Raw genomic sequence first — 18,518 nt, forward strand, 5'->3', positions numbered from 1 at the left:
GTCTAATGAAGAAGAAAATCTCCATCCTGAGGAATTTATAACAAAAGTCAGAGTGCCACCACCCCCCCCCCGGCAAATATCTCTTTCAAAATATCATATTCTCTCCAAGCTTTGTTTTTGTTCTTCATCTGGCTTTGCGTGAATAATCAGGTAAGGCAAAGTAATTTGCCAGTGTGAGGGCATTTGTGATGAGCAATTCGCCATGCGAATGACAGGTTTGGGACATTCAAACTTGCAGTGTTTGCTGTTAGAGACAGCATACAAAACAGTGCATGTCTTATGTGTGACTGTACACAGGCGCGCAGAAATGGCTACTGAAACGGTATGTTTCATTACATGGATATTACAAAACTTTTCTGGGGACCATGCATAGTATAAATTTATAACTGGAAACTTGTAGCTTCCTTATCAAAATTGACCTACATTATACTCTGGGTGTTGCTCCATATTGGCTTATAGGAATAAGTCACACAAGTGACAACATTTATGCTGTTTTCTTCTCTTATGTGTTCAAGACATCGGATATAGTGAGAAAACATACAGCCAAGGTCAAAACCCTTGGTGTTTAGTTCTGACTCAGCCTCTGCGGAGCTCTGTGATCTGAATAAACCCTTGAGTGTCTCCAGGTCTGTTCACCAAAAAATGGAACTGGTAAGAGAATAGATTTAAATGATTCTGGTTTCTACTTTTTGAACTTCTTGATAATATGAATGTACTTGATTTTATCATTCACTGATGTATGCTTAGTGTGACTGACAAAGGTCTATATGGAATCCTGTTGGCTTGGTCTTTTGGAGACAAAGTCACAGTTGTCTTAAACTGTGCTCTCTCTCCCTCTTTCCCTCCATCCCCCCCCACCCCATCTCCATCTGATTCAAAACCAGGACTTGACGCTTTTGCTCATTGGCTGGTGCTCTACCAAATGATCCAAGTCTTCAGTTCCTTATTTCCAATTCTGTTCTGAGATCAGATATTGCTGTCTATCCCAAGCTGGTCTCTGACTTGCGGGCCTCCCACCTTAGCCTCCAAATTCTGGGATTATGGATCAGTACCACCCAACCTGCCTAGAAGGAGCATTTTAGTTGAAAATATTTTTGTTTCCATCTTCACCTTCAAGAGGAAATAGCTCATCCATAGTCAGTTACTTTTTGTTATGGGGCTAAATGTGATCAAATTCAGATTTGTTCTGAATATAATTTAGATTAATCTCATGGTATTAGTGTTAATGTTAGACTTTTGTAAGGTTTCAAAAATAAATTATAGGTAAATTACTTAAGACACATGAGAATTCATATTACTCTGACTACTTTGCAAAGCCTATTCTAAGAACTCTTTACCTCTGTGCCCAATGCCCAGGGTACAGCCATCTGTAAGAGGCCAGTGTGAGTGAAGAAGGTGTGTGTATGTGTGTGTGTATGTGTGTGTAAATACATAAATGTACACACATGCATATACTTATGTATATACCAACAGATATATATGCACATCATATATATAACTAATTATGTATGCTATATATAATATGTATGTATACGATACTAATTATGTATAATACAGCTTTGCTTCACTTTGCACCACTTAGGCTTTCTCAATGTTTTTGTATAAATAGAAATGTTGTATATTGAATGATACTTTAATTTATCTTTTTGAGGCAGGGTCTCATTTTGTAACATAAGCTGGCCTCAAACTTGAGCTCCACCTCACCGAGCCTCTTGAGTGCTGGGAATTACCATACTCAGCTTTGTATTTTAAACATACTAGTTATTGAAGGGAAGTGTGAAGCAACTTGTTTGGTGAAACTATCACCCAGTGATGTGGTCATCTAACAATGTGAGATGTGTCTCTGGGCAAATGGTGTACCAGTCTATTTTGGCTTCTCCATCTGTGAAATGAAAGCTTAATTTCTACGGTTTCTGAAGTTCTTCTGCCATTAAAAGTCTGTGATCAGAATTCAAATTGATATAATTTAGCCTGTATGAACTTATGAGGTTTCTGTAATTGACATTCCGGTTGTCTCTCAAGAAAATTGGTTCCCAAGAGTTTGAAGCACAAGGTTTTGAAGTAAGTGTAGTGGTCAAGGTGATAGCGTGCATACTCTAGAGTTGAACAGACCTGGTTTTACATCCTGTCTCTGACACTCAGTAAGAGCAAGTTTCCCTACCTTTCTCAGATTTACTTTTCCCCTCTGTACATTGGGATAATAATATGACCTGCTTTTAGAGACTATGGTCAGGTAATATATGGAAACCCTTAAGATAGCATCTGGCACTGAAAATTGTTGTTCTCCTCATAATCACACTGACATTGAGACATCAGGAAAAGAAATGTACTATCAATATATTTAGTTAATTTCAGATCAAAGATATTGACTGCAGGCAAACACTTAATAGCTCATTACGTCACACCTGCTGAGCCACTCACAGCTGGCGAGAACAAGTCCATGGAGATGAGAAGAGCAGCTCAATATCTAAGTGACATGCCATTGAGAAATCATCTCGAGTGTGGTTCTCTTCAAATTAGCAATTATAAATGGCTTCTTCTTTTTCTTTTTGACACTGGATCAACATTTATAAATGAAATTTATTGATACGCATGGTCTTGGTTATTATTTTCATCTTCACTCTAGGTAGGTTGTAAGAAAATATAAGTCTTGTGTTTACTTCTGTTTGTGAATGCTTTGATAAATCAGACATTTTTAGTATTCCATCAATGGCAAAAATCTAATTACCTTATTGTATTCTGATTTATTTCTTTCCTTACTTTCTTTGCATCTGTAGCTCAACAAATGAGTCTCTAAAGAGATATATGTTATGATACACTGTCAGCGAAATTAATCCTGATCAATTTTAAAGTTCACATTTTTATTTGATGACTTTCAAGGGAATCACTAACACTGAGATTGACTGGGTCTCTTCTTTTGTTGGTTAAATATTGTTGTTTGAAAGCAGTGGAGCTGAGGTGAAAAGTGGGGCTTCTCCTGCTCTCCAACCCTGCTCCTGTTGAGGAGGAGAGCAGCAGTGATTCCTCTCACCCTCAGAACAGGAGGCCGGTGGTCCAAACATGCCTTACCTGGGCCCGGAACTCACCTCTTACAAGGCAAGAGGCCTGATTCCAGCCAAAACTGGGGAACAGCAGTGCTACTGAAAGCATACCCACATCCTTCCAGGTTCTCTAAATGCTTGTTTCCCCCTCCCTTCCCCAGAATAAAACTGTCTTAAGTCTGTGTGGAGGTTCACACACCGTGTGTCCGTGTGTGAGTGTGTGTGTGTGTGTGTGTGTGTGTGTGTGTGTGGTCCCTTAGTTTTGTTTTGCTCAAGGCTGACACTCTACCACTTGAGCTAGAGTTCAATTTCTACCTTTTGGTGGTTCATTCGAAAGAAGAGTCTTACTGAATTCATTCCCAGGCTGGTTTCAAATGAGATGGTCAGACTTCAGCCTCTGAGTATCTAGGATTACTGACTTGCACCACCTGTGTCTAGCTAGAACAAAGATTTCTGATGGGTAGTTACGTATTCCTTATTGAAAAAAATCAAAGGAGAGTTTATATCCAGGTAAAGTCAAATTTGGGAGCTGATAATATTTAATAAAGAAGATAATTAAAATGAAATCCTGGATAATATGCAGCGCTTACTTTTTAATGTAAGGTCATTTAAAGTCCCTTGTAAAATTTTTCAAGTTCTAATGTAAAATGGCAGGCTACTGAAAAAATACATGGTCTAAGAAAATTTGTGTTTTCCTTCCCAGTGAGCTCTTGTCAGGGTTTCTACACTGTTGCATAGAAAAACATTTGTATCTAAACTTCATGTTGTTAATATGATCTTATTCTTGCATGCATTATTTCTGTACTTGCTCTTTTTATGATGATATTTTGCTTTGTGTTTGCTCATGTAAAATCATTCTGGGAACAAAGCAAAGAAATGAATGTTTCTAGAAAAATGCATAACATTTTATAGAAAGGAATTCATGCATGTGTTGTTAATCAACATTTCAAAAGTGCATTACAAAACTCCTGTTAGGCAGTTTTAATTTTATCTCATGCTAAGCAGAAATAAATGTGGAGGCGAAAACATCATGTAGTTAAACCGGAATTTGAAATGGATGTTTCAATTCAGCAATGACCAGTATTTGATATTTATACAATGGGTGCTATTTATAAGGAAAAATCACACCTATTTCCATTTCTCTACTTTCAAATTCAAGGAACTAGAAAAATGTTTGCATGACTACTGCTGGAATATACTAATTATTTTCTCCTCTGAAAATCTGTCTTCCAACGTATCTATCCAAATCAGTCTGGAAGGAACTTTGTCTATCTTTAAATCACACTGTTCATTGTACACGTCATTGTTCTTGGAACAAACCGATTTTATTTTTTTGCCTCTTTTTTTATCGTTAATGTCAAGCAAACATTTATTTCAGGTGCAAAGCCTCAGGATACGTTAGTGGAAACAGTGGCTGGGCTGTTCTACCGCTGACTGCCCACTAAGTGGGTGGGAAAAGGGTGTTGTGACCCTCTTACCCTTCCTACCAGTCTCCCTAACAGCTTTGGCCTTCGGGTCAGCTCAATTTCCCCTCCACTGAGTGGCCATTACTGTGCCTGCTCCGTGATAAATGCTTTTTGTGAGAGACTGCCTTGCCGCCAGCTAGCACTAGGGAAGTCTGCCACCCAGGCCAGCCAGACAAACTAACGTGCTGGCCCGCCCAGGGCCTGTTACCTAGCAACGTGCCTGGGCTCACCAAAATGAATAGACCTACAAACAAAAATGAAAAGGAGATAAAGCGAGTCAAAGTACCAGGGGCTAGGAGGTTAATATTCTTTTATCCAATAACTTCGTTTTGGAGAATTGCATTTTAACCTTTCCTTCCCCCTTCCAAAAAAGCTGGTGGAGACATATATTGGAAATGAAATTAAGCCACATTTGTATTTAAAAAACAATATTTTCTTTGATCTCAGAATTTTCTTTCCCTTGCTATCCACAATTTCTTAAGCTTTCTCTTAAAGTGGGAGGGGAAGCAACATCAGAAGGAAAAAAAACCCATAAGATAGTAAATAAGTAGCTTACTTTTTTCTACATTATGTTGCTGTGTTATTTAGGACAGGTATCTTGGGTTCTCTGTGCTTGATTGTCTTGTCAATAAGAGAATATGGCATGAGTAATTTATTAGACACTTGGTAAGAGCGTGATGAAATGTTTTATGCCAAAGGCCTAATCTCCTATTCCTTAAACCAGAACACAACTGTTCTACAACTAAAGTAAAATGGTACCTTATGGATTAGAAAAATCTGTGCCCAGTTAAATACCTTTGAGGTTCAGAATAGCTTCTGGAATCTCACTTGAATAGTGTGTGTGTGTGTGTGTGTGTGTCTAAAATTGGGGAACATCTTATATTTACTGAATAAGTACTCTGTATTGTATAAAGCCTCTTTAAATTATGCACTACTGTTTGCTAGGAGAAAATGAGTACAGTAGCCCATATTTACTAAATAAAGTCATTGGACAACTATTGGTTTTAACATCTTCCCGTTTTGATCTCTCCTAGGAAGAAATATAAACAGATACGTCACTGCAGAAGTACAGATGGGCTCTTCATACCCCTTCCTGGTACTGGCTGTCTGCTCTCACCAGATTACTCCTCGTGGCTCAACTAGTTTCCCTGCCTTACCTCTGCAGTGTCACCTGCAACATTCTGGAGTCCTTACTTAGAACTTAGATCTGGCTCCTGTGACTCACAAGGCCGCTCCTAGCCCGTCACCACACCATGCTGTGCTCCCCACACCGTGAGCACCTTCCACCTTTGAAACATGCCATTCCTGTGTCTAGACTGCTCTTCTCTAGTCACTTCTCCACCCAGCTTTCTCCTCCTTCCCTCAGCTCCAGGTCAGAGCCCTCACGAAGAGCTGGTTTTCCTCTAGTGAGCTCTCATGGCCTTTCTAGATTGGACCTTGTCTCACGTTAAGGAGATCCTTCATCATGTCTGTCCTGCTCTGAACAATAACATCTTCCATAGAAAGTGCTTTAAATCTAATGCTGGTGGCTCACGCCTGCAACCCTAGCTACTCAGGAGGCTGAGGTCTGAGGATCACACTTCAATGTCAGTAAAGTGAGACTCTTATCTCCAATTAATCACCAAAAACAAAAACTGGAAATGGAGTTGTGGCCCAAGTGGTAGAGTACAAGCCTAGAACAAAAAGCTCAAGAACAATGTGCAGGCCCTGTGTTCAAGCCCCAGGACTGACGCAAGAAAAAGGAAGGAAAGAGAGAAAGAGAGGGAGAGAGGAAGGAAGGAAGGAAGGAAGGAAGGAAGGAAGGAAGGAAGGAAGGAAGGAGGAAGGGAGGGAATAGGGGAGGGAGGGAGGGAGGGAGGGAGGGAGGAAGGAAGGAAGGAAGGAAGGAAAGAAGGAAGGAAGGAAGGAAGGAAGGAAGGGAAGGAAGGAAAAGAAAAGGCTTTGTCGCAAGTACCTGGCCGACACGCAGCATAGCATCTGCTCCAGTGTTTGTCTCATCCCTTGGATGCTAACAGGGTGCCTGCCTCAGTTAGCATTGCTTCCCCAGTCCTGGGCACTCAGTAAAGCTGTGCTGCAAGAGTGAAGGAATGAATGCATAGCATTTCTAGGGCCATGAGGACTTTTGTTCCCCTTGTGGCTTAGTGTCTTTTCTCTTTAGAATAAACTTTTCACACCTAGGGAAGTCTCCTCGGGAAGCTCTTGGTTTTCAAATGCTCACAAATACGAGTATTCTTGTCCCCATCACTACCTCTGTTGGAAAGCCATCATAAACTCCCTTTTATTACCCAGACTGAACTTGAACACTTGAATTTCAGAATCGCCTAGGAAAAAAAAAAAACCTGTAAAGTGATTGTGCTATTTTTTGTTTCATGGCTGTTAGAGTTAGCCTCACTGTAGATTGCCTGTAAAGTTTACAGGGTTCAATTTTTAAGCTGGCACTCTGACTTCTCACCTCCCTCTCTCTTGTGTGATAAGAAGCAGAATCAACCTTATATTTTAAAAACAGAAAGAATATGCTTACTTATCAATCTGCTACAAAAACTCAGCTTAAGCACAATTCCTTACTCCTTATAAAGGAATAACACAGTGGTAGCCTGACCACAAAATAAAATTCCAGGAAGCAGGTCACTGCAGACTGTGCATTATAGTAATAAAAGTTCAGCATTAGAAAGGTCAGGTGAAGAGAGAGCAGAATGCACACATGGGTGCCGTGTCCAAACAAAGATAAATCACTTCCCAGCAGACACCCAATGGAAGGTGAAACTTTTTGGTGAACTTGAAAGCCTGACAAATGTGTTTTGATTTTCCTTTGCCTAGAAAAAACATGGGCTCCAGGGCCAAACATACCTGGCAACACACCTTGTTTGCCCTGTAACAAAATGGGTTTAGCTGCTCAAGATGCTTAACCTTTCTGACCTCCAGTTTTCTTATCTGTAAAATGGGAATCTTCCTTGCAGCACTTTCATAAAGGTTAAATGAGATACCATCTATAGAACACTAGGCACATGTGATATATGCTCATTAATCATGAAGTGTTCTTCCTGAGTCTTTTTTCTTTTTCTTTTTCTTTTCTCCTTCCTTCCTTCCTTCCTTCTTTCCTTCCTTCCTTCCTTCCTTCCTTCCTTCCTTCCTTCCTTCCTTCCTTCCTTCCACAAATAGCCAGGCACTGATGGTTCTACTCAGGAGGCTGAGATCTGAGGGTGGCAATTTGAAGCCAGCTCAGGCAGGTGTGAGATTCTTACCCCCAATTATTCACAAAAAGCTGAAAAAGAAGCTGTGGCTCAAGTGGTAGAGCACTAGCCTTGAGTACAAAACCTCACGGATAGCACTCAGGCCCAGAGTTCATGCCCCAGGACAGGGAAGAAGAAGAAGAAGAAGAAGAAGAAGAAGAAGAAGAAGAAGAAGAAGAAGAAGAAGAAGAAGAAGAAGGAGGAGGAGGAGGAGGAGGAGGAGGAGGAGGAGGAGGAGGAGGAGGAGGAGGAGGAGGAGGAGGAGGAGGAGGAGGAGGAGGAGGAGGAGGAGGGGGGGGGAAGGGGGAGGAGGAGGGGGAGGAGGGGGGGAGGGGGAGGGGGAGGGGGAGAGGAAGAGGGAGAAGGAGGGGGAGGAGGAGGAGGAGGAGAAGAAGAAGAAGAAGAAGAAGAAGAAGAAGAAGAAGAAGAAGAAGAAGAAGAAGAAGAAGAAGGAGAAAAGTGTTTATTTGAAAGACTCTCTTAGGAGACGACCCCAAACAATGAGTCCTTCTTTTGTTCTTTTTGCTACCAATGAGTAAAAGAAAAACCCAGACCTAGTCTACTAACTTAATTCCTGAGGTATTTCTTTTTTTCATATATTTTTATTGTAATTAATAGAAGGGTTACATTACATTCGTCAGATGGAAGGTGCATTACTTCACATACATTGATACCCTTTCTCATGTCTTGGTCCCCATTTTCCTCCCCCCACCCCCACCTTCATCTTGTTTTCCCCCCTTTCCTCTCCAATTTCAAATAACCAAATACAAATAAATCCAATATACCAGATAACAAAGTGAAATACTGTAACAATATGAGATAATCAAGGGACAGCAAAAGAGATGAGAAATAACATAGTACATTAAGGACAACAATCACTCATTATATGGCTTTTGTTTCTATATCCTAGAGGTCCTTTCATTTAGCGTCATACTATATGGCTTTATATATCTAGGTTTTGCTCTATTGCAAATCTCTGCTACGAGAGCCCAAGGTTTCTACTGATGATGACAAATGAGGAAAACCATTGAGCCTATGTTCCTTTGAGTCTGGTTTACTTCACTTAATATGATTTTTTCTAAGTCATTCCATTTCCTTACAAATGGGGAAATGTCGTTCTTTCTGACAGCAGCATAGAATTTCATTGTGTATAAATACCACATCTTGTTGATCCACTCATCAACTAAGGGATATCTGGGTTGGTTCCATATTTTTGCTATGGTAAATAGTGCTACAATGAACATCGTTGTGCTAGTGGAGTTAGTATGCCCTTGTTTCTGGACAGTTGGGTAAATGCCAAGTAGTGGAATTGCTGGGTTATAGGGGATTTCTATGTTTAGTTTTTGGAGGAGCTGCCATACTGCTTTCCATAGTGGTTGAACAAGTTTGCACTCCCACCAACAGTGTTGTAGTGATCCCTCCTGGCCACATCCCCTCCAGCATCTGTTGTTATTAGATTTCTTGATCCTGGCCATTCTAACTGGAGTGAGGTGGAATCTTAGAGTTGTTTTGATTTGCATTTCTTTTATGACTAGAGATGTCAAGCATTTCTTCATGTATCTAGAGGCCATTCTTATTTCTTCTTCAGAGAAGACTCTCTTTAAGTCTTTGGCCCATCTTTTGATGGGATGGTTGTTTCTTTGGAGATTAGTTTAGGAGTGAATCAATTTTTTGAGCTGTTGATATATTTTAGATATGAGGCCTTTGTCTGTTGTATGGTTAGTGAAGATCTTCTCCTATTCTGTAGGCTTCCTAATTAATTTACTAGCTATGTCCTTTGCCATACAAAAGCTCTGCAGTTTAATGCAGTCCCACTTATCCAGCCTTTCTCTGATTTGTTGTGTTTCTTGGTTCTTATTGAGAAAGTTTCGACCTGTGCCAAGGAGGTCTAGTGTGTCTCCTATTCCTTCTTGTAAAGTTTTCAGTGTGTCAGCTTTTACCTCGAGTCTTTGATCCATTGGGAGTTAATTCTAGTACAGGGTGACAAAGAAGGGTCCAACTTTAGTTTTCTGCAAGTGCTTAACCAGTTCTGCCAGCACCACTTGTTGAAGAGGCTGTCTTTCTTCCATTCTATTTTTTTGGCTGAGGTATTTCTTTTCTGTCACAGTATACTAACCTCTAAGGATGACGCTCTTCCTTAAAGCTCTGGCCTACAAATAATCCTTTTCCCTCAGTTTTCTCTGGGGTGCTCTGGAACATCAGAAAGACAGAGGAACTATATTGTGGGGGGTAGTGTTCATAACGAGTACAAAAATATATAAATATATTCATTCATGATAGAACAGTGTTTTGGTCACAAGGACTGTGTATGTTTGTCCCACAAGATTTTTTTTTTTATTGTGAGGAGATGTACAGAGGGGTTACAGTTATATACATTAGGAAATGAGTATACTTTTTTTGAACAATGTCACCTCTTCTCTTGTTTTCTTCCTATAAGATATTTTTTAACCAGTTCTGGGGCTTGAACTCAGGGCCTGAACGCAGTCCTTGGGCTTTCTCAAGGCTACAGCTCTACCACTTGAGCCACAGCACCATTTCCAGCTTTTTTTCTTTGTATGTAGAACTGAGGAATTGAACCCCAGTCTTTGTGCATGCTAGGCATGCACTCTACCATTAGGCAAAACTCCCAGCCTTTCCCATAAGGTTTTAATGGAACCAAATCACATCACCTAGAGATATCTTAGTATAACCCTTTATCACATATTTGTGATAATCCTGACATAAACAATCCTACTTCACTGCAAATTATATGAAAGTACTGAGCATGTGGTATCTACAGAACATAATAGTTGATACACACTTAATACACAATTATACATTCAAGATATAATTCTGTTATTGGTTTATGTATTTACATGCTACACTTCTTATTATTAGAGTACTTATTAAATAATTTTTTTTTTTGCCAATCCTGGGCTTGAGCTCAGGGCTTGAGCACTGTCCTTGGACTTTCTCAAGTCTAGCACTCTACCACTTGAGCCTCAGCACCAGTTCTGGCTTTTTGCTATGTATGTGAGGTACCAACGAATCGAACCCGGGTCTTTGTGCATGCTAGGCAAGCACTCTACCACTAGGCCAAACTCCCGGCCCCCTAAATAATTTTTTTAAAAAGCTGGTAGAGCACTAGCCTTGAGCACAATGAGACTCAGGGACAGTGCCCAAGCTCAGAGTTCAAGCCCCAGGACTGAAAAAAAATTAAGCTGTGATATCTTAAAAAAACAAAAAAGCGGGGGCTGGGAGTTTGGCCTAGTGGTACAGTGTTTGCTTAGCATGCACTAAGATCTGTATTCAATTACTTGGTACCACATACATAGAAAAAAAGCTTGAAGTGGTGCTGAGGCTCAAGTGGTAGAGCTCTAGCCTTGAGAAAGTCCAAGGACAGTGCTCTGCCTCTGAGTTCAAGCCCCAGGACTGACAAAAAAAAAAAAAAAAAAAAAAAGCTTAAAGTGAAGCAGAATACTATGATTTGCCGCATCAGGCTCAGATGTCTTGTGCTTATCTTGTGTCTATTTTTTTCCGGGAGGGGAGTGTATGCTAGTCCTGGTCCTGAGGCTTGGATTAGATCCTAGACACGATTCCTGAACTTTTATACAATCACTTGTGATGCTGCTGTACTTCTGACTTTTTTTTCTGATGGTTAATTGGAGGTGTAAACCACCTTGTGTCTAGATGACAACCAGAGGCCATGTCAAGTGGTTCTACACCATCCGGTTTTCTGTGATATACACACAGCCAAATCATCTGCTGATACAGGAATGTGTGCCTGGCATTAAGCAGTCCGCATGTGTAGTAGGCTCACAAAGCAGTTGTACAACTTAGAGTTTAGATCACGGCTGTGTGTCCCTCTACTACTCTTCTATATCTGCCCACAGAAATAGAGGATAATTTGGGAATGATATGATACTGGAAAGACATTGATCTTGTGGCATTTAAACTCTTCCCTCAATGCACAGAAAAAGAGACCTTCCATGAGCTTAACTGCCTATGTGTTTGGCATTGCAATGACCAAGGTGGGCGTGGCTCTGGCTTTCATGGAGCTCATAGTCCAGTTACTGTGTCCAGTCACCAGTGTCTTCACCCACAAAATGGTGGTAATTGCCCCATTTCATCATTTTGTGGAGGAAAAAAAAAGGAAATAATCTTGAGACTATTGAGCATTTTCTTTGTATATTAAGAGCTTCATGTACTTTATCTTATTTCGTGCTTCCAATCTCTTGGATGTTTTACATTTAAAGAGAATGCTATGCTTTGACTCTTGCAGGCCCATGTGTTAAAATCTTGGTCCCATGGGTGATGCCACTAGGAAGTAATTGAAACTTTTAAGAGATGAGGTCTAATGGGAGGTCTTTAGGTCATTGCACCTAACATTGAAAGGAACTATGAGCACTCTGGTCCCTTTATCTTCCTCTTTTACTTCCTGCCATGAGGCAAATGATTTTACTCTGCCATGTGCCTCTACCATGATGTGCTTCTCCCACCCCAAGCAACAACAGAGTCAACTGATTGTAGGTCAGTTTTGTATGACCCATAAATGATGATATAAATTTCCATACGGCCATTGGAAGAAAACAGTGTTTCCCAACCCTGTATGTTCCATATATTGTTCACCATTCTCTTTTCCTCCCTCTTATCCTTTTTCCTTCCCTTTCTTTGTGCCTTCCTTCTTGTCCTCACTCCTAAGTGTCTAGGTAGTGAAAACACAGGAACAGGACAGATAACTGAAAAGGGGACAGAAAGAACTGTGCTTTTCACAATTCTTTTTTACAAGGCCCTGGAGCCAAGACCTGAATTCATTATGTTTCCCTAAAATCAGACTGGGTTTTCCAAACTTCAGTATGTGTTAAGATGAGCCTGTAATTATATTCCTGAGTTTTAAGTAAGTTTTAATCTCTCTTCCTTTCCCAATTTATGTGGTTTAATTTGTTTTCTTGTCCCTCATTCTCTTTCTCTTGTAGGCACACACTGGGCCCATGATAATGAACGGTCTCATACTAATTACAAGGTGGAGATTCCATCAAAGGTCTTGAATGTGACTGCTGTTTCCATCAGTGACATGAGTAACCTCCAGGGGTTTAAAACTCATCAGTATTTGGATGGAAATTTGGCCTGAATCAGGACTTAATTGTTCTGAATGCTATACACTTTCTGCTCTAGAGGAAGACAATGTCTGAGTCACTTGCTCTTATGTATTATCACTCCTACAGCTGCAAGTATTAGCTACAGAAAAGCTTGAAAAACATCTCAGCAGCTTAAAGTGTGACTAATTTACATAGCAGGGAAGATCTTGAAAAGAGTATTTTCTTGTGCCAATGCTGGGCCTAGAACTCAATGCCTGGGTGCTGTGCCTGAGCTTTTGTCCTCAAGGCTAGTGCTCTACCACTTTGAGTTATAGCACCATTTCCACAAAAGGGTATTCTTTGAACCATGAAATTACCTCTCATTAACTGTTTCACAAGGTTTCTAGGAATTGAATCTGTTACCACCAAAATTTCCAGGCAGGGACACACATATCAACATTTATTGTTACTGTAGTTATATAACCACTATTTAATTCTCACAACAACCTTGTAGGTAAATAGCAGTCCCAGTTTGCAAATGAGAGAAATGGCATTCAAAAAGATTCACTTTCTTGGGCCGGGAGTTTGGCCCAAGTTTGGTAGAGTGCTTGCCTACCATACACAAAGACCTTGGTTAGATTCCTCAGTGCCTTATTTAAAAAAAAAAAAAAAAGTGGTGCTGTGGCTCAAGTGGTATTATAGCTCTAGCCTTGAGAAAGCCCAAGGACAGTGCTCAGGCCTGGAGTTCAAGCTCCAGGTCTGGCAAAAAAAAAAAAAAAAAAGGATTTATTTTCTTTCTTGATAACTCATATCTGGTAAGTTGTTGCTAATTCACTACACAGCATCTAGCTAGTAAAAACTTAAAAGTGTTCTTAACAAAATCTTTGACTTGGGGGCAAAAGGAAAGCGCTGTGAATGAGAACAACATTGGGAATGGTGATGGATAACTGGGAGCAGGTGTCTCAGGCAAAGAGCATGGAGAAACTTTGGTTCTCAGGGCAGAGTGTGAGTTATGAGTCCTGTCCATGTTGGTGGGAAGTTCTTATGAAGATAAGGCAGGTGTTAGGGTCCTTAGCAACTAATGGCTAATGACAATGGCATGCAGACAATGTCAGAGTTGCTGTATGGCATAAATATCAAATGGCTTTCACAGGCGTGTATGTTGAACATTTGCTCCGCAGATATTTTGGAAAATGGTAGAAACTTTAGGAGGAGGGACCTGTCAGAAGGAAGTGGATCACTGAGTGTACCTTTGCAGAATATCTTACCCCTAGCCTCCCTCATCTCTCTCCACTTCTTGGCCACCACAAGTTGATTACCTCTACCAGATACGCTTGCTGTTATATTCTCCTTATCTCAGGCCCAAAGCAATGGAGCCAGCTAATCCTTAACAAAAACCTGTGAAACTGTGAGTGAAATAAATAGTTCTTGCCTTTGAGTTGTTTTTCTCTGACATTGTAATAATAACAGAAAGTCTAACTTAATGCCTCCACATGGGTAGCTACCATGGATATTTGGGCTCCAGTTTCCAAGAAGCCTGCCTGCCAGCATTTAGGAAGGAGTTAAAGAAATAGCAACCATAGGCCGGGAGCATGGCCTAGTGGTAGAGTGCTTGCCTAGCATGCATGGAGCTGGATTCAATTCCTCAGTACCACATATACAGAAAAGGCCAGAAGTAGGGCTGTGGCTCGAGTGGTAGAGCACTAGCCTTGAGAAAGCTCAAGGACAAGGCCCTGAATCCAAGCCCCAGGACTGGCAAAAACTAAAAGAAAAAGAAAAAAAGAAAAAAAAGAAATATCAGCTGTAGTTTCTACCTTCAAGGAACTCACAAGGTGATTGGGGAAAAGGACTGTGTACTTTGTACTGTAAAGAAGGACAGTGGAAGTGCACATGGGAGTGGGAGAGTTGAAAAGACTAAGCATGGGGGTTTATTCACTCCCCTTCCTCAGCTATTTCCAGGAGAGAACACAATCCTTCAGCTGTGCTGAGAAGCCCTTCCTTCCTCTCCATAGCCTTCCACATCCCCTTTTGTCCTTTCCATAGCCATAGCTCTGCCTCTGCTATTCCATCTGACTCTTCCAGAGTGAGGCCCCTGGCTATACCGAATCCTAAGGTCTTAACAAACTCCTTCATTCCAAAAAGCCTTCTCTACCCTGAGCTAGTCAGTGAGGTTTTCAGCCAGCTCATTAGTCTGCATTGCCCATGTATAAGGGCTGGAACTAGGTTCCTTTTGTTCACTGTAGTGTTATCGCACTCGACTTGAAGACTAGCACAGAGTTAGCATTCTAGAATAGCAATTGAATGAACCCATTCTTCTTTGGATACTTACTATCCAGTATGGTGCCAGGAGTTATTCAAAGAGCTCTACGTGGATTAACAACCCTCGAGGACTGACCTGTACCGCACATGATCCTATACCTCATAGGTGAGGACACAGAAGCATAGGACATGAACAGCCAGAGGCTGCACTTCTACCCATTACTCCACAAGAATGGGCCCCGGGATGAATTTATGGACACACTGGAATTACTGCTGTTTTCCTCCTGAAGGTATAGGTTTGTATTGAGTAATAATTCTTTGGTTTAGGCTGCGAATGCTCATATACATTGCCATAAAACTCCAGTTCCAGTGAAGTCTTTCGCAGAAAGGGCAAACAAAAAGAATATTCAAAAGTATGTGGGAGGTCCAAGGAGACTGCTGGTGTTTGGAAGGTCAAACAAAGAGGCCTCATCCGACTGCATACCCAAGATGATGGAGTTGGACACATGACTCATATGCAACATCTGCTACAACTCACAACGCCTTTTGGAAAGCCACAGCATATGTGGTAATTGAGTCCCCAACACCTGCAGAAGAGAAAACACAGGTGGAATCATTTCACTAAAGGAAGGAAGGAGCTGGTACAGGTAAACTGATCCAAGGAAGGAGGATAGTTAAAGTAGCACTCTGCTCTTCACAGGGGTTCTGTTCATGACTGCTGCAAAAACAAATATTCCTGTGGATGTGTATAAATTGTCTGCAGACCTGGCCCTTTGCTGCATGCTTGATTCTGTGGCAAGTGTAGCGCGGCTTACCTGTAGCCCCCACTCACTGTGTTCTTTCACAATGGGTACTGCTGGGCTATTTTTGTTGTGCTGAGCCACCAAAGCTACCATGCTGACATTAGGAACCTGATACCCTCACACCTTCCTCAGCACCTCTAACCTCTGAAGGCTGCTTACAATGGTGCCCGGCGAAGCTGCCCTTCACAGAGGCAGTCAAGGCCTAAGAATCTTTCTATTACTGGCTTACAGCACATGGTCTGGTATTGGTAAACTCCTGTAGAAGTTTATCAAATAGTTTCTTTCAATGTCCAGTGTTCAAGTATATTCTGTGTTGGCAACAGAAGGAAATTAGGGCAGAATGTGTGGTGCCCTCTTTTTCCTCAGGCAGTGATTCATTTCTATAATCCCAAGCAGGCATCTCAGAGTTCCTGTGACAATCACATTCTACACCACGGCTGTCTCAGACAGATCCAGACACTCTCCAGTCACGTCACAGGAGCTTAGAAAGAGAGCTGGCACCAGAAAGCCAAGTTGATGCAGAGAGAAGTAGCCAGTGCCAGTGTAATTACCCATGCCAGAGCCAGGTCAGACTGCCCACAATCAACCACTCAACTCCCCTCTCAAATCCAGCTTTGACAGGTGGTCAGGTTACCTCAAAAATGGAGATAATCTTTCTCCAAACAGGGAGCTTCTAAATTTCTCAAAGAGAAGCCATATAAGAAGGCAAGTTTCCAGGCACTGGTGACTTAACCCTGTAATCCTAGCTACTCAGGAGGCTGAGATCTGAGGATTGCGGTTCAAAGCCAGCTGGGCAGAAAAGTCCCCATGACACTCTGATCTCCAGTTAACCACTTAAAAACCAGAAGTGGATCTGTGACTCAAAGTGGTTCTAGGCTTCAGCAAAAAAGCTCAGATAAAGTGCTCAGGTCCCTCAGTTCAAGCCTCACAACCAACCAAAAAAGAAGTAGAAGAGGGAAGAGGAGGAAGAGGAGGAGGAGGAGGAGGCAGCTGTGGCAGCAGTAAGTTTCCAGAATTCATGAAAGTGCTACTGAAACCTTGCTACACAAACCTTGGCCATAAAATGGAAAAATCATTTATTCCAAACCACCTTCTCCCAGCTAATTCTAAAGGAAACATAGAGTTAGTGATAAGGACATTAGTTGTTTTTTGTTTTTGAGGAAGGATCCTGCTATGTAGTTCAGGCAGGTCTTGAACTTTCAATTGCCTTGCTTCAGCTTCCTGCGGGCTTGGACTTCAGTGTGAGCTACCATGCCTACTTCTATGGCAGGAATCTGTGATGCTGAGCCATGAAGTCTAATAAAGAGAATTGAAATGCATTCTCTGACTCCCAGAAAGCTGTGAGCGGCCTGAGAAAGATCAATTGCTTTTAGCATTACAGAGACCCAAGAGTCTGTCCTAAATGTGAGTTAATCAAAATTCAAACTTCCTTAGACCTGAAGTTAGGTGGAGTCCTAAAGAAATTGTTGTTGTTTGTTGTTTATCTCCACTGCCTAAGGTAAGGAAGTCACCCTATGTGAGATTGTTTCACTTGCCAAAGAGATTGCTAACTTCCTGCATATACTCCAATGTTTGATAATCAATAAACACCCTGCTAATGGGACCTTGGGCAGTCTGTTGCTGACAAGAGGCACAGGCCCTTGGGCTGGGAGTTTGCCTAATGGTAGAGTGCTTGCCTATCATGCATGAAGACCCAGGTTCGATTCCTCGGTACCACAAACATAGAAAAATGCTGGAAGTGGTGCTGAGGCTCAAGTGGTAGGGCTCTAGCCTTGAGAAAGCCCAAAGACAGTGCTCAAGCCCTGAGCTCAAGCCCAGGACTGGCAAAAAAAAAAAGAGGCACCCAATCCAATTCCAGTGTCCAGTTTCCCTCATTGGGTTGCTTCCGGTCGTGGTGGGATAAGGAGCATGTGAATGGTTTTGAAGCTAATCTTGATGGAGAAATAATAATGATAATACCACCAATAACAATAAGTATTATTAATAATAATTTATTGAGCTCTGCATATATTACATTTTCTCATTTAATAACAAAACATCTTCATGAGGTAGGTACTATTTTATTTACATTTTTTTCTTGTCAGTTGTGGGCCCTGAACTCTGGGTCTTGGCGCTGTCCCTGAGCTCTTCAGCTCAAGACTACCATTCTACCACTTAAGCCACAGCACCACTTCCTTTATTTACATTGTTTAGGTGAGGAAATTGGAACTCAAGGAGCTAAGTAGCCACATGACTAGTAAGAAGTGAAGCAAGAATTTAAAGCTGTATACTCAATTCCAGATCCTTTTGCACAGACTGAAGTCCTCTGGAAAATTAGCAAGCCCTTTTGCAATTTGAGTCTCTGAAGGACATAGCTGCATGGGGAAGGGGGTCACTGCTAACAGATTTTGTATGAAGGATGAAGGATAAAATGTTGAAAAGGTAGATGAAGAAGTTAAATCCTTAATGCTTATTGCTTATGAGGAAATCCATTAATGTATTTTATAACCTAATGATTGATAAAAGTGACATCCAGACAGAGCAGATACTGAAAGTCCAGTCTTTTGGTCGTCTGACATAGGTCCCTGTTAGAGCTTCGGATACAAGACCCACATCCAAAGTATCTGACAGGATGAGAAGGATCAGAATATGCTACTATAATTCTTATACCAGTCATACTAGG

Source organism: Megascapheus bottae, chromosome 6 (assembly GCF_031878675.1).
Source record: "Megascapheus bottae isolate mThoBot1 chromosome 6, mThoBot2.hap1, whole genome shotgun sequence".
Lineage (NCBI taxonomy): Eukaryota > Metazoa > Chordata > Mammalia > Rodentia > Geomyidae > Megascapheus > Megascapheus bottae.